Here is a 16,742-nt window from a genome sequence, read left to right as displayed (position 1 = left end):
TATTATTCCATCACATACAATCTCACACAGTAGTTACAAACCTGTCTAACACCAGCACTTGAGATTAAAAACTATAATTCTTTTGATCACCTTCTGCATGCTTTTATAGACATTAACATATCACTAATGTTACCACTTCCATACATTAATAAAGAAGAGATAATACCAGAAGAAAATAATGCAGTGGTCAAATTAATCTTGCTCTTTAAAATTAGATCTACTTAGTTGATCAAGTACATGAATCAAAGAGGGAAAAAAAAATTGTAAAACAAATGTTTATAATGAGAATATTATAATCAACACTTTTTGTCTACATAATCAGTCTAGTTTCAACATGATAGCATTTATATGGTTGCATCTTTTCACAAAAAAAATGAAGCTTTGTACAGAAATTCAGAACTTCAACTGACTGAATCCTGTTTCCACTAGAAAGAAGTGAATTGTGTAAACTCTAGAGTAGTCAGAAATTATTAAACTAATTCACTTACTCAAGCAATTAAATATGCATTTAGGACATTATATAAAAGTTTCTATTTTAATGGGTGTTTGTGTAGCTGCCCCACAACCAAAAGAAGTTCTTTACAGAGGAAATCTCATGGTTCATCTCCTTCTCTCTGAATATTTTCCCCTCTCAAATCCAGTAATGCCATCATGAATGCCAAGATCTAAGAATTAGTAGCGTGTTAGAAACTAACAGCCTGTGAAAGTGAACTCAGTAGAGAAGACAGTAAATACTTTACATAGGCTTAATAGATCATGTATAACACAGGAAAGCAAGACATTTCCTTTAATGAAACAACCCAGATTCTGCTTTCATTTACAACAGATCAAATACAATTTCAGTTATGGAGGAAAGCTTCTGCTATACTATTTATCAAAATGCACAATAGCCAAATATTCAATGTCAAATTTTGCAGAAGTAATAAAACCAAAGTTTACATATATGTCATTTTATGGATCAGTAGCTATCTCATATTGAAATATAAAATAAAGGGAATAAAAAAGTGGGTATAAGGAAGGAAGTGATTTACAGAACAGAAGAAATGCTTCTTCCCTTGTATTCAAGACCTGATAGCAGTTGCAAAGTTTGGTCAAAGTAAATGTACTGAAAAACTGTTCAAATGATTTATTCATATAACCTAGTGATTTTATGAAATATGTTTCATGATATTAAGTTTAACGTATTTGTGTACGTATTCTTACTGTCACAGACTCAGAACTTCACAACAAAATTAAGCCAACAAAATTCAAGCAATCTGAAACCATTCCACCAGAAGCAGAGGTTTACTGGTGTTTCCAAATGCTTTGCTATTTATTTCCTCACTAGAAGCTACCTAAAAGAATGCATCTCAATAAGCATATTAAGGAAATTATTATCCAGTTTTGACTTCATATCTTTAAAACTATGCCAATCAAGAACCACAAGCAGCTGTTTCTTTTACAAACAGCTGAATAAATTTATGCATATTAAAACAATTATTAAAGTGTAAAGAATGGAATATAAACAAACCTATATTTCATTAAATCTTTCTAAAAACTGAAATGCGCGTAAATAAGCCTGAACTCATTTATTCTCCTGCACAGTGCTCAGTTTCTCAGAGACTGTTCACTAAAGTCAGGAACTTCAAGCATTGATCTGCACATACCTGAGCTGTCTTTGATCATTCCTTCTTGTCACAAGCATGCCCTGAACACAGAAACTCAGCAGCTACCTCATGAGTAACATCATTCAAAAATTTTATATACCCCAGTAATGCACTTGATTGATTTATCAGCTCTTATTATCAGGAAAGTATATCCATTCTGTAAAACAAACAAGCAAATCACATGTTATTTTGTGTTTGTAGAAATGATAAAACAGTATTATTAAAAGCTGCACTGAGATGAAGTCTAAGCTTTTTGGCTTTGACCAACGATCTTTCAAACAGAGTTTGACTTTTACAAAGCCTAAATCCTGGCTCTAGAGCTCTGAGCTTTTAAGCACTAATCTCAAAGATTAAATTCTACATTTTGACAGCACCTTTGGACAAGTGAGGAGCTGGATGTGGCACTTTCTTCTCTGCTCTTCAGTAGAAGCTGTCATTTGTTGGCTCAGCTGAAGGAGTTCACATAAAGGAGAGATGTTCACATACAGGGAGGACTCCTGAAGGCAGCAGCATCTCTGCTACTTACCAAAAGTAAAGAAAAAACACTCCTGTAGTGTTACAAGCAATTGATGATTTAAATATGCAGACCTACAGAATATACTAGCAATATTTCTGTTCTCTTTTAAGACACTCTCTTAACACACCATTGCAGAGATGCAGTGTTTACCGGAACATGTACTTGTCCCCACTGACAAAACAAACTCAAACACACCTCTCTTTAAAAACATTGGCAATACAACACATGCAATCTTACCTTTGCTTGGTCCTACTATAAGGCTGGGTTTTCACAGGCAGCTAAGGCTTCATCATATTTTATTTCCTTTGTTCTGCAAGGGAGGGAAACAGTAGTGTTGTATGTTTTTCACATCCTCTTTGTGGTGTGATGATACAGGTTTTGTCCTGGCTTCCGTCAAATTCACCTAGCTTCCAGCTCACTTCAACCCAAGCTCTCATAAAGGGAACCTAGTGTACTTCCAGTGCAGAAGACACTTAGCATAATACTGACATACTTAGCACAGTCTTAAGCAAAGGCTGTGATTCCCATAAGCTTAGGCAGTGTCTAGCCAATATTCACAATAAAGCAGGAATAATGTAGAATTATCTGTTCCATAGGGTCTGCTTCCAAATAAAAAGCCTATATCAGTAGTACTTTCCATATTTCATGTTTAGAAAACACAGATCATGTCTCTGAGAACAATCACCATATTGTCTGTAGATCTCATGTGCAGACATTGAGAATTCATGTTTACAAACACAAAATCTACCAAACCCAAGATCCAAAGATTATCCCCAAGGAAGGATTCTCCTGGGCTATGCATCCTTCTTGTTAGTATGTACTACTAATGCACTCTATATGACCCCAGATCCTTTAGTAGAAAAAAAATGAATACTAAAATATTTCCACTCTCCTAAGTCTGTGCAAGTTGAGCTACAAAACGATGAAGAATCCATCTGACTAGGCCACTTTTTTTTTTCTTTTTTTCTTTCTTTCTTTTTTTTTTTTAATCAACATGTATGTCTCTTACAGGAGAGATTAGGGTTCACTTGAGTATAGAAAAGTGACGTGTGATAACAGAGAGAAGCAACTGAACATCAGCTTTATCCTGTTTTCTTCATCCTGTTCCAATGATGTAAAAATCTTCCAGACCCTCTAACATTTACCAGAATACACTGGAAGGTTATAGAAATGTATTGCATGTTTTTTTGTGCAATGAAAATATATGCAAATCTAATGAAAGAAAACTGACTTAAAGAATAACACATTAACAAAAGTGAGCTGCTGAATTTGTTCACAAGAAAAGGACGTGCAGAAAAGGACATGCATTGTAAATCTCTCTTTCTGTGTAAAGATGTATTCATCTATGCATAAACTGCTAAAATTACTTGTGAAGCCAACTGATGTGCGAGCCAGAGCCCTACCAGCACAGAAAATACAGATACAGATTGGTCTGTTCTGCATGCACACTTACTTTGCATTCAGCCAACGGACTCAGAGGGGATTGTATCTGACTGAACAAAGCTTTTTACTTGCATTTGTGAAGTATCAAACTCTGGGAATTACAGAAACTCCTGAGACACACTTTATGATAGTTCCATGTCTTTGGAAAGAGGGGACAACAGAGAGCTTTAGTCTTTGAACAGATTACAAAAGGAAATCTAAATATTTTAAGGCATTCAGCTGCCATGGTAAGGAGTTACTGACTCATGAATCAAATAAGAGGAAATTCCTTTTACTCTTCCATTTGGCAATTTGGTGACTAACTGCTACACAACACAGAAACTACTGAGGTAACTTCTGTTCCTGACTCCTGTCTTCTTGCCAGCTCCTGACCAAGACTACTAAGCTCCATGTATGAGAGAGTAGAAAAATCTCAGTAGACACCGATGAATACCTCACATCCTGGTGACTTTCTCCTTTACCTTTCCAAAAATACCAACAGGTAATCTCTAGGAAATTATCTGGAAGAACGTAATCACTGTGAGGCATATTTAATTTTTATTATTAAGTCAATATCCTGCACAGCAGTGTTTATCATTTTAAAACTTTCATGTTGTTTCTGTGATTACCAATTATTTTTTTTATAACGTTAAATTCCAAATTCCCTTTTAGTACTCACTTTACTAGAACTGCCTATGACCTGACCCAAAATTCATTCCTCCTAATTCAGACATTTCTAACCCAAGTCTTTTGACACCTCTTACTTTCACAAGTGCTTTTTCCATATTTGTTTTCACAGCTCTTCTACTTGGCTTTAATTCCTTTCTTCTGCAGTTCTCACAGATTTCACCTATACACTCTGCATTTTCTCCCTAACCTTTATTTTCTCCTTCTCTTACTGAAAATAAATAAATAAATAATTAAGAAAGTGGTTGGAAAAACAAACCTTCTATTTTATTCATTTATTTATTATTTTAGGTTGTTTACTAGCTTATTATTCAAATTCAACATCTTCCCATCTTTCTCTAGTCCTCAAACTTATTGGGATCACCGCAGATTTCAGAATCATGATCTGGCATAAGAAAGTTACTATACTATCTACCAGACAATTGTCGCCACTAATACTTCCAGCTAGTACCATCAATTCAGTCTTCCCAGAATAACAGTGTTTATAGATAGTATTTAGTGATCTCTATCAGCATACACCATTTAACAATTGATCTTACACAAAGCAAAATTCAGATATATGCATATAAGCATATGTATTTATATTATTGTATCTGAGTAACCTCCATCAGGAGAGAGGGAAGGGAATAAGAGAAATAGTCAGGAGTGAAAGCTGGTTACCCCATATAGACTGAAGTCAAGAGTGGCAAACCTATTGACAACTTAAGGAATTAAGTTAGATCTCACTACCAAATAAACATAACTAAATTGTAAAAAGAAGAGATTACAAAAAAATACCATGATGAACCCTTTGTTCACATTTTCCCCCTCTCCTCATTTCTCCATTACCATTTCTTCGTCAAACTGTAAGCTATTTTCAAAACAAGGAACTTCTCTTACATTCTAATGAAGCTACAAGAGTATTTTCAGCTTTAAAAAGCTAATGGTAATTCTATTGTAAAAATTCCTCCCACCGCTTGAAGCAGCAGTGAGGCCAAAAGAAATGTCTACAGAGCTGGAAACCTTCCCTGAAAATTTTTAATAATATGAATAATGTTTACTTACAAAAGCTTTTACTATAAATCAATACTGCTACTTGCATGAGGATCACTCGAATGCTTGCAATAGAGAGAATCCTTGAAATCCTACAAACTGAAAAGATTCAAATTATATGTTTTGTCTCTGCATACGTATTTTGTACATGTATATTATTTTAACTCAAATAGAAAATGTATTGCCTCCTTGTATTCAGTTTGCTTTTCTACACTGATATACAGCTCTTTTGTAATTGGAACATAACATTGGATAAAAATCACAGAATTTGCTTCCTGTATGTAGACAATTACATGTTGATACAGGGTAGAACTGTGTTGTAACAAATAAACATCATATTAACAGAGCACAGATTTATTTGTTGCTACAAAATATATGGATGCTTAAATTCTAATTACAATTGTATAAACCATCAATAATTAGTATTTCTAGTAAAATGCGTACATTATCAGCAGTACTATGTTTGGCAATCTTCAGACTGATTCATTTTCTTTTTTCTGGTTTCCTTCTTCTCTCAACCCTCTATTTCTGTCATTCACATTCAGAAAGTGCTCACCAGAATCCACTGGTTTCTTCTGGTTTTATATTATTCCTTCTGAGCTGCAATACAACTTCTTATCAGTAACACTATAAACCAAAAATATATACTCCCCTTTTGAACAGATGAGTAAGATAGACTGTAGAGGAGAGAGGAATATATGAATAGAAATGTATTTTGTTCCAACTTGCAGTTATGTTGTGGAATATAGAGGGAAAACACATTAAGCAAATGTGAGAAAGCAAGAACATAACCAACAAACCAAATAAACAACAACAAAGCACATCAAAACTTAAAATAAACAGCAAAAAAATGATGCTATTAAGTTACTTTTTTATTTCTATCTGCCCCTTGTATAACTGATATCACTTAATTAGCATTTTCATAATACTGATTTAATGCTTCACTGTGGGATTGCTATGCTACTGGTATTATCAATTGCACTGCAGGTGACTCTCTTGATAAGGTAGATATTGGCTAAAACCTAACATTTCTGTGAAAATCTATAATTCTTCCTTGGGAGATCTATAATTGGTTCCCTTAAAAACCTCTATAACCAGGGCTATCAATAGTTGTTTTCCTCCCAAATCGCCCTGATGCTTTCAGTTGTTTTTCCTATGCATATCTCCAACAACAAAGTTCTCTTAGTGACTCCTTCCAAAGCTCTCTTATAGGCATTCATTTTTGATCCAAGTAGATCTACTGCTGAGAAAAATGCTGCATGTAAAGGGCTGCAAAAGCCACAGGAAAAAAAATTTTTCTTTTAAATGAAATTCTAGAGAAAAACATCTCTAGAAATAACCCATGGTGTCCTGGTTTTCTGACTATGCTTTCATGTTGTGTTTTGTACTACAGTAGAATTGAAAATTATCTTAAAAAATGTTATTGATATTGTAAGGCATTTCCCAGTTTTATTAGGAAAATAGGATCTGCAAATATTTTATTAGCAGTGAATACCGCACAAATAAGTTTGTGGCATCCTACGGAGTTAAGAGCTGGCATGCAGGCTCTCCTGACATAGTTTATGTTTTACATATAGATATGTGTTTGTTCAAAGACTTCTATGCAGGGATTTTTGTTTTGTTTTTTTTTTTAATATGCTGTTTATACTTGATTGTAACATAGGAAAAGTCCATTCACATCAAACACAATAATTATCTCTTATTGGCATTTATTGTAAAAGAAAACATACTTGAAGAATTTGGAAATGTAGACTGATAGGGATTTGGGTTTAGAATTGTAAATGATTTGGAGTATTTAACTTCTGTTATGAAGTATTTTTACAGTTCATGATGACTATGTATTTCAGGCTGGATTGTGCCTTCAGGCTTTATCCTGTAATAGAAGTCATTTGTGATGTAAGCCAGGAGGAGGATCATTCCCAAACATAGTTTTTCCAGGCTTCTTCAATGTTGGCTAAAGGGAAGGGAGTGTGCCACATGAGTCATTTGCAAGCTTCAAGGCACTCAAAAAGCTGCAGCATGGCAGAGGTTTATCTATATGAAAGAGCCAAACATGAAATAAATAAATAAATGAATAGATCTTAGTGCAGCCACATTTAGAAAGGGGAGGAAAAGGGAAATCTGTTTCCTATACTCACAGGCTAAAAAATTACCTCAAAATAACAATAGGATGCTGTCCTAGAATACTTGATAAGCAGGAGATGAAGAAGAGGAATTGTGATCATGAAAAAGTATTTAAGATTTTCTGGCTAGAAGTAAGAGAGAGAAAATAAATTAATAAATGCTACTCACCACGTCAATATATGTTTCCAGTATTATTGACCTCAGCTAACCTGATGTAATTATACGGTAAGTCTTCCCCCATCTGCAGAAATTCTGCATTTATGCAAGGCAGATGAGGTCAGAGTAAGACATGCCTCTATTATGAACTGTCTTTCCATTAAAAAATATAGAAATTACATTAAATTTTATATGATTTTATTTTAAAGGGGTCTTTTACCTGTATTTTGCCCAGAGGCAGACACTGAGTGCTCAGTGCTTTTACGTGATGTTTCCATTTCTCTCCAGGACAACATATGAATAAAACAAGATACACAAAATCCTCTAGCCTCCAGCCATCCTGAAATGGACTGCGATAATGTCAGATCTCATTAGCTAGCTAAGATTAGCTCTTGTTAGTAACATGAACGGAGGGTCAAAGAAAGAAAATGGCAGAACAGGTTAAGTGATGCAGGTGCATCTATGTATGTCTGCATGTGTATTCCCTGTATGCTAAAAGAAGTTGTTTATGAACAGTGAAACTGTAATAACAATTTCATTATTTGGGAAATACCTGGATTGAAACTGGCTATGCAAACTTATAACACTTCATGATACACAAGCATTACAACAAAGACCAGCTATTTTATCACACATTTACTTCTTCATATAACCTTGCTTCCTGCAATAATTGAGGTGGAAAACAGTGTCGTGCATTAAGGGATACCTGTTCTTGAAAAGGCACACTTTGCAGCATTGCATCTGATTAACCCTATAAAAAGATCTCTCAGCTCTCATTCTTCCATTCAACTACACATGCCAGTCATTAGCCATCATACACTTCCAGCAGATACAACACAAATATAATAAATAAAGAACCCTGAAAGTATGTTTTGAATTCCCCTTCTGTGGACAGATCATCATATAGAAAATTAATGCATAAGAACAGATGGTGCAGACCAATGAATTTGATCATAAGCTGCCTTATCTCACACTGTTCCCAGACTTGCTTATTGCAAAGCTCACAAACCGAGACATGCTCATTACAAGCTGTACTCGTTAATTAACCCTTCAATGAAAAGAACAAATTAGAAGAGCAAAAAGCAATAATGTTGAAACTTGACGCTTTGGGCATACAAAATTCTCACTGATTATTATTGTAGATTCTCACTGATTTTTATTGTAGATGTCTCTTTTGTATTATTATGAAATAGCACGTGAAAATAGTCATCTTAAGAACACAAAGCTCGTTGCATATTGTCTATGACTGTTTCAAAAAGCACAGTACTCAAGAGCTGGAAGATGGAACATTCCACTGAGAAAAGCATTCAATAACTGAAAACTCATCCTACTCAAAAACCCTTCTAACCTTACAATACAAGTAAAAAAGGGGGCCACGGAACTGTTGAAGACTTCCTATTTTATTTTTTTTTCCCATTCCCTTATATAATGGAAACGTTCAGATACTCTGTTTTCCCTCCTTTAAACAGTGTCCTTGCTTTTATTTCTTCCGTCATTTATTACTGGACGTTTTTACCTGGATTGTATCTGCTGCTTGGAAATTTCATCTGAAAAGGTGGTAATATAAGTGAGTTAGCCTTACTTTACAGATAAATACAGTGTTTTAAAAGTATTGTAAGTTGAAGGAGGAAAAAAGTGTCGAACTTTGTGGAAACTAACAATGATTCTGTAGAAAAAGGCAAGAAAAACAATGTTATTGTACAGAGGAAAACAGATGAAGGAAAAATCTCCCCAAAATATGTTTCAGTCTCAAGTAGTAGGTCATATTTATTAAGATGGGTTGGAGATGATTTTTAAAAAGGAAAATATACCAGTTTGATGTTCTCTGACATAAAGCACTTCAATCATAAAAACAAAAAACAACCCAAACATTTAAATGATAGCTAACTATATTAATCTAATATTTTGGGAAATGCTAAGTTTTCCTTTAACCTAGTACCTTATCCAACACTTCAAGTAATTCTTTTATTTATCACTTACTATTCAACTATTTTTCCCTTTCCTGCAGTCATGACATATAAAAGGGACAAAGTACAAAAACCAAAAACAAAACCTTCAAACCCTATTGTTACACTGTGTGGTCTCAAAGGCATCACATATAAATTAGACACTGAATTGGGATTAGATAGCTGAATCTGCAAAAGAGGTCACTTATTATTGATAGAATCAATTTGAGTTAGAAGAGACCTTTAAAGATCATCTGGTCCATCTCCCCTGCAGTGAACATGGATACCTACAGCAAGGTCAGGTCCAGTCTGATCTTGCATGTCTCCAGGGACAGGGCATCCACTGTACCTCTGGGTGACCTTTTCCAGTGCTCCACTACCCTCACTGTAAAAAGCTTTTTCCTTATATCCAGCCTAAATCTCCCGTCTTTTATTTTGGAACAATTTCCCCTTGTATTATCATACAGATAAGAGTCTGTCTTCTCCTTTCTCGTAACCTCACCTTAGATACTGGAAGGCTGCTTCAGGTCTCCCCCGAGCCTTCTCTCATCCAGGCTGCACAACCCCAGCTCTCTCAGGCAGTCCTAGGACAGGAGGTGTTCCATCAATTATTGTATCATGAGTGTTATTATCATTATTACTACTGCTAGTTTTGCACCCAGTAATATTTTAACTGTCTCCTACTAGTGCAATAGGAGAAGGTAGTAGTAACTGCATGCAACTGGAGCTCAGGCTTGCAGGCTGCTGAGTCATGCTGATGGATCCCTGTAAAGCCAGTATGTTAGTGCTGGACTCCTAATTGTTTAATGCCTGCATTCAGAAGACGTTTAAATTTGTAAGTACAGTGAAAACGGTGTTTAAAAAAAGAAAAAATAATAAAAGAGAGAGAGAAGTATGTGTGTCTCCAAAACTAGCATCAGTTGAAAGGGAAGAAAATTGCATAAGTAAGGTGCATACACAGCAGCAGACTTGTTCTGAGAGTATAGATGCTTCAGTGCAATCAAGAAAAACAGATTACAGTCAATGAGACAATCTTAGTATGTACTTATTTCTCCTCCTAAGGGGAAGATGATACTGCAGAGGTGCAGGGAAGAGATGCAAAAGATAGGAACAGTAAGGAATGACTGCAGGAACAGTGAGCCCAGCATAATCCACAGAGCACTGATGGTGAAGTGTCATGTTTCAGGAACCTTAGGAAGTCTCTCTCTGCTGGTAACTAAAACAGAGGCAAAGAAGTGCTGGCTCATACCCTCTCCATCCAAAATTCTTCGTTACTTTAAGGGCAACTCTTAATCACTCTGCAGTGGAGCTCAGCTGCTGTCTTGCAGAAGGAAAAATGGAAATCCTAAAAATAGCCAGCAGGCACTTTCTTTACATGTACATACTTAAGCAGTATGCCCTGGAAATGATCTAAGTGGCACTCCTTTTTCTTCACTCTCAGCTGCATTCTTTTACATTACACTTTGTTGAGCAATGTGTTCAAGTTTCTCCCATTTCCTCATTTCAGTCCAGCTGCTCTTGGAGGCAGCTTCAAGCAGAAGTAGCCAGAAAGTGCAGGCATTGATAAATAACGGTTTCCTAGGAATCTGTGAAAACAGTATTCTTCTGAACTCTCATTTGGTTGTAACCTATTCCAAACACATATTCTTGCCAAATTTCTTGCAGCTTTTGCTCCCTGAAGCTTCCTTCACCTTACTGGATTGCAAACAGAAAAGGTGACTTCTTAGGAACCCATTCATTTTCACAATATTTACAATGTTAACTATACTGGGATGTAATATTGTTACATTTTCTAAGCCTGGATTCCACTCAGCTGTCTACAAAGCATGTACAACCCCTTGCACCACACCTGCCCCCTACAGCCACCTCTAAACCTTGTATCTTCCAGTTTACATCCAGATTTACCCAATGTACCATGATGAATTTTTAAATCTCTTGCAGTACACCAAATAAATATGAACATACTTGTAATGAGAACATATGTATTTACCTTATTCCCAGTTCTTGGAATCTAATGAGCAAACGATGCATAAAATATATTGTCAAAATGTATGTATCTGGTTTCCTATCTGTGTGCCAAACTTGTTATTACAGCATTAGGTTATTAAAATACCACTAAAATACCACTGTTTCACTTTTCTTCTCGTTACTATTTCAGGAAGATGTGTGCTCAAAGTAACATAAACAAAGAAAAGGGAAAATCAGCAAGAAAATAGGGTTTTAATTTAAGCTTCCATTCTGCAAACACATTTGGAAACTAAATATCACTAAGCAAACCCTCGGCCATTGGACTGTATTTCTTTACACTGTACCTAATGCTGATCAAAACAATGTACCTGACAAGGAAATACACTTGACAGCTCCAGATGTGACAATCCAGGATATCATCATAACATGGCTGAGTTCATTGTCTTACACATGTAAAATGCAGTAAAGTTGGTTAGCATTCATACCAAACACTTTTGTTTCTTGTACCTTTAAGGATTATCTATTTTTTTGTTGTTGTTTGTTTAAACGTTCTCAGAAGTACAGTTCCACTCCTGGGAGCCAAGCCCAGCTGGGAGAGAACAACCGTGATTGGTATGAAATGCCAAAACAAACCCATTGCCAAAATAGAAAGCTAGACAAAAAGCGAGAAAGCATAACTGTTAATATATTTTAGATTTTAAACTTTGTCCAGTTATCTTTTTCTGCTTCATAAAAGAATCTGAGAGCAAAGAAGAAAGGGAGCATTTCTTTTCATTCTCTGGAAACACTAGGGAAGAGATAGGGGATAGAAAAGAAAGAAAGAAATGGTTGGGGCAAGGGAAAAGGCTTTGTGCAAGGCCACGAAGAAGGCAGGCTGGTGCCCTCACCAGTCTTTTATAAAGCAGGGCATCCTCTTACTGGCCAAAGCAATTTCTATAGAATAATAACCTGACTGCATCTCCTGCCTCCTGACCCAGATGAAAAGAGAGCAGCTCTAAACAAAAAGTGCAGGGGGGAGGGAGGACGGGGGATGGAGGAGGATCGCTCCCTCCATCACAGCACCTGGCTCACAGAAGCGCTTCTCTTCCTCCATTAATTTATCTCACACAGATGTCTCTTTCTCTCACTGCTGAAGCAGCAGTTAAGTTTGGGGCTGCTGAGGTGAGGGTGCAGGCTTTGCAGGCTGGGCCTGCAGCACTCAGCTCTGGCCATGCCTCAGCCTGAGCCAAGATGCCCCCAGCCCCGTGGCCTGCTCTCCTGGCTGATGCGTTAGCCAAGAAGGCAGTGAGGAGAGAAAAAAAGGGAGAAGCAGGAGATGTAAGGAAACTCTCAGCAGCAGCCTGCTCCGGAGTATTTCTAGGCTGGTGAGGGAGAAACGGGGAGAGCTGCCACCTGGAGCCGCTCCAGGGCCACTCTCCGGTGCCTTGGGGTCCAGCCCCACGCACTGCCATGCTGAGCTGGGTGCAATGACCGCCCGTTCCCTTTCCACCTCCACCAATCACTTTCTTACGGGAAGCGAAAGCCCGTGTCGCGACACAGGACAGAAGCCGGGAAACAAAGGCAAATAACGGGTGGGACAGCTGCTCCCCGTCCTTCCTCCCCAGCTGCAGGCGAAGCGTTCTCCGGCAGGAGATGCCGGAACACGACCGTGCGGTACAACGACCGCCAGACTGGAACCGCCCCGGGAAGGAGCGGGGCCGGGGAACCCCCCGCGAACCCCGATCCGCACGAACACCTTCCGCACACCCCGGGCTGCGGGTACATACGCACGGCGCGCCGCCTCAGCCCGAGCGGCAGGAGGGGCAGCACTGCGCACCGGGGCAGGGCATCCCCCTCCCGGCGGGGCTCAGCGGGCGGCGCGGCCGGAGGGCAACAGGCGGGCGGTAACTTCACACGGCGGCGGTGGCGGCGAGGGAGTTGCGCTGCCGCGCCCGCCTCCGCACCTCGCCCGCGCAGCCGGCTGCGTGCCCGCGCCTGGTTGTGTGTGCGCGACTGCGTGAGCGAGCGGCACCTGCCGAGGCCGGCAGCCGCGTGTGCGGAGCAGGGCGGGGGGGGGGGGCGGCCGCGGGGCGCGGAGCTGAGTCCGGGCTGCGTCCGCGCCCGGCGCCGCCGCCGCTGCGCCCTCCCGGCTGCCAGTCCGCCCGGCTCCGGATCACGTGGCGGTTGCCGGAGGCAGAGACTAGAGAGGAGAGAAAAAAAAAAAGCGCCTCATTCCTTCTTCCACCGCCATACTGTATTTTATAGTAACTCTCATTTTTATTCCTCCCTTTTACTCCCGCTCGGTGAGTACCTTTCCGCTGACATTCTTGTCCTTTTTTTTTTTTTTTTTTTTTTATTCCTTTTTTTTTTTTGTCCTGTTTTTTTTTTTTTGTTTTTTTGTTTTTCTTTTTTTTTTTCTTCCTTTGGGTTTTTTGTTTTATTGTTTTTCCGTTTTTTTTCTTTTTTTTTTTTTTTCTTCCTTCCTCTATGATTATTGCTTTCAATGGATTTGATCTTTTGCCGATGACAAGTTTTTTTCTTTTTCTTAGCATGCGATGGTTCCTAAACTGTGAGCAAAAGGTGCTGCTGGGGCCGGGAGTCACTAGGAATGAGAAATGATGATAATAATAATAGAGACTTGCCAGTCCAGCAACAACTGCGATATGTTGATTAGCTGTATATCTGTATATGCAACTGGTTTTGTTGTGCACAGAAAGCGATGTGAAATATGATGCTGTTTTTTAAAGATAAGAGAGAAGGCATGTTTCTAACTCTTTTTTTTTTTTCTTTTTCTTTTTTCTTTTTTTTTTCTTCAGAGGATTTTATCTGTTTTTTTATTATTATTTTTGGGTGTTTTTTGTTTTTTTTTAATTATTTTTTTTTTTTTTTTACCTTGTAGAGATGGGATTTGCAAATGCATTTTACAGCAGTGTTTACAAAGAGTTTGTAGTCTTGCAATACTGGTGGAAGCCACAGAGCAAGATGCTGATTTTAGTATTTTTTGTTATTGTTTCATTTTTTGACAATCAGTGCAATCTGCAGGGCTTTTTTCCTTTCCTTCTTCTTCTTCAGTTTTTGATGCCTGTTTATAACGTGAAACTTTTCTTGCAGCGTGTTACAGTTACCGTTTTTAAATACTTTTTTCTTTTTTTCCTCCTTAAAGATAACAGAGCAAAAATATGCAGCCAAAGAAATGATCCTTACTTTTGCACATTTTGCACCTTGACTTTTTTTTTACTCTTTTGCCGGCAGTATTTTATGGTGGTTATTATTATCATGATGGTGATGCTGATAGCTGTATGCATATATACAAATAAATACATTTTCAAATGATGGCAGTGGAAGGTTTTCCTGGAGAATGAAGTGCGGTTCGGTTTCCTTGTCAACGGAAGATGAAGTGAACAACTGAACATCTCCCCAGTGCAGGTACTTCATCTCCTTGTAGGCGTTTCCACACTGTGTAAATTACATTGTGAGATTTGAATATATATATATATTAAAGAAATCTCTTTCCACCCTTAGCTGAAGGTCTCAGTGCAGTGCACATGGGGACTGAACTACGTATCTCTGCCTCCTGTTTGCTCAGATGTGTGCAGAGCATTGCACTAATTGAGGCTGGGTCTGAGAGGTGTTTGTGTGCTGTGTGCTGTCAGGAGGGGAAGGCAGTTGGGGAGGGGGGAGGGGGGGGGGGTTGAAATGCAGACCCTCACTACAACCTCCTGTCCGGGAAAAATCCCCAGATTGAAATTTCGGGGTGAAATCTTGAGGTTCTTGTTCTGAGCATGAATACTTGCAGGACTTCAGACAAGAGCAAAAACCCCAGCCCCGTGTCGTGGTGACTTGTGTATTTGTGTGTGTCTGTTTAAAAATTATCCATTAGAAAATAGCTGTGCGAGAAACAGCAAAGGAGGCTCCCTGGGTGAGCTGGCTCCTTGCCACACGAGACATATTTCGTAGCCCTGAGGGCAGCAAAACCCTTCTATCCAACTTCTGCTCCTGATATTAAAAAGGCGTAAACAAGGCAGCAGGTTGCCTCTTATGAATTTAATTCATTGGGATGGAGATTAATCAGAAACAGATATTTGCTCGAAGGTGTTTCGTTTTGTTTTGATGATTATTAATGCCACTGGCTGGCAGGGAATGGGAAACTTACTTTCCGTGACGGTCACTGAGAGTTCAGGACTGGAGAAGGAACTGTTACTTTTCATGGATAGTGCTTAAATGCTTAACAGAGGCTGCCCCTGATGTAGAGGCAGGATATTGGTTCTTTAAAATAGAGTTTGGAAGGATTTTTCCAGATGACAGGCTTGTTGGTGGTTTTGATTTTTTCTGGAAGGAGATACAGTGCAATATTATGCTAAAGTAGAAGTGCTGAATGCTTGGATCTGCTGCATTCTCTATAATTTACTTTATGTTTACTTGTGATGGGATTGCTTAGTGTATTTTATTTAAACAGCCTTTAGGGATTTGTAACTGATCATAAACTTAAGCTGTGTATTACATGTGGAAACCAAAGTAAGTTACGGAGAATGTATTTATTTTCTTTCTGTGACATAAGCAAAACTGCGTGGCCAGTTTCTAATTCATTTGGAAGTTTGAGGCTTCTAACACTCAGTGTACATTGCTGTGACATAACGGCTGCCTTTAAAGTGGAAAGTGTGTATTAGAAGTCTTCAGCATTCTTCTGTGGAATTAGACATGTTGAAAAATAAATCAGTTACTGTTGTTTTTATTAATTTACTCTGTAGTAAAACAGTTGTGTGTATTTAAGGTGGATTTTTCCAGCTTAAGAATGGTAAAAATGCTTAGCGCATATTTGTGCATGGTTTCTGCATTGACATGATGGAATACTTTTGATAGTGTATTGGGGTCAATAATCCATTGTGTCCAAAAAGCACTGTCTAGATATTTCCATGATGGATTATGATGACTTCTCAGAAATAGTTACAATCTGTTGTGTCAATACTCTACACTGTAAGAAGATTCAGCCTGCTTATTTACTCAGGATTTAATTTGAAAGAAAGCCTTTAAAATATCATAATGATTGAAAATCTATCCTCCACCTCTCCCTTCATTTCCCTCCCCCCTTATTTTTAAATTAAAGTTTTTCTTTAAATTATATGAAATTGACAGTTAGAAAAGCATTTTTGGTATTGCTAAAGCGCTGAAATATAGTAACTAGGCTGCAGTTTCCAGAGTAATGTTCCTTTTGTCCTTTCTTTCAATATTGCAGGTGTGTCGAGTGGGTAGTTTTGTACACGTAGT

General features: G+C 38.1%; 1 protein-coding gene and 2 long non-coding RNA genes across 17 annotated transcripts in view; 1 reads left to right on the top strand and 2 right to left on the bottom strand.

The window, feature by feature from the left end:
* Positions 1–294: 294 nt before the first annotated feature.
* LOC107310302 (uncharacterized) lies at positions 295–3,180 on the bottom strand. Its single transcript, XR_001553553.3, has 3 exons — positions 2,401–3,180; positions 2,021–2,164; positions 295–1,803 (listed from the first exon to the last, which is right to left on the bottom strand). It is a non-coding gene; the product is annotated as an uncharacterized LOC107310302 (long non-coding RNA).
* Positions 3,181–6,996: 3,816 nt separating this feature from the next.
* LOC116652979 (uncharacterized) lies at positions 6,997–13,002 on the bottom strand. Its single transcript, XR_004306266.2, has 2 exons — positions 7,458–13,002; positions 6,997–7,338 (listed from the first exon to the last, which is right to left on the bottom strand). It is a non-coding gene; the product is annotated as an uncharacterized LOC116652979 (long non-coding RNA).
* A 195-nt stretch (positions 13,003–13,197) lies between these two features.
* RALYL (RALY RNA binding protein like) overlaps positions 13,198–16,742 on the top strand; it is a 360,553-nt gene continuing 357,008 nt past the window's right edge. For 7 of the 15 annotated variants that reach the window (XM_032442788.2, XM_032442785.2, XM_085539420.1 and 4 more), the window contains exon 1: positions 13,198–13,780. The gene's annotated coding sequence lies outside the window, so the exon portion shown is untranslated. Of the gene's footprint in view, positions 13,781–14,026; positions 14,904–16,742 lie in introns of all 15 variants that reach the window. The other 8 variants (XM_085539423.1, XM_085539425.1, XM_085539424.1 and 5 more) reach the window with 6 other exon arrangements.

The sequence above is a fragment of the Coturnix japonica genome, chromosome 2 (assembly GCF_054131305.1).
Source record: "Coturnix japonica strain WE chromosome 2, WE-NBRP24, whole genome shotgun sequence".
NCBI classification, from domain to species: Eukaryota; Metazoa; Chordata; class Aves; order Galliformes; family Phasianidae; genus Coturnix; species Coturnix japonica.
The sequence above is the reverse complement of the archived record's forward strand: the minus strand, read 5'-3'. Positions and strand labels throughout refer to the sequence as shown.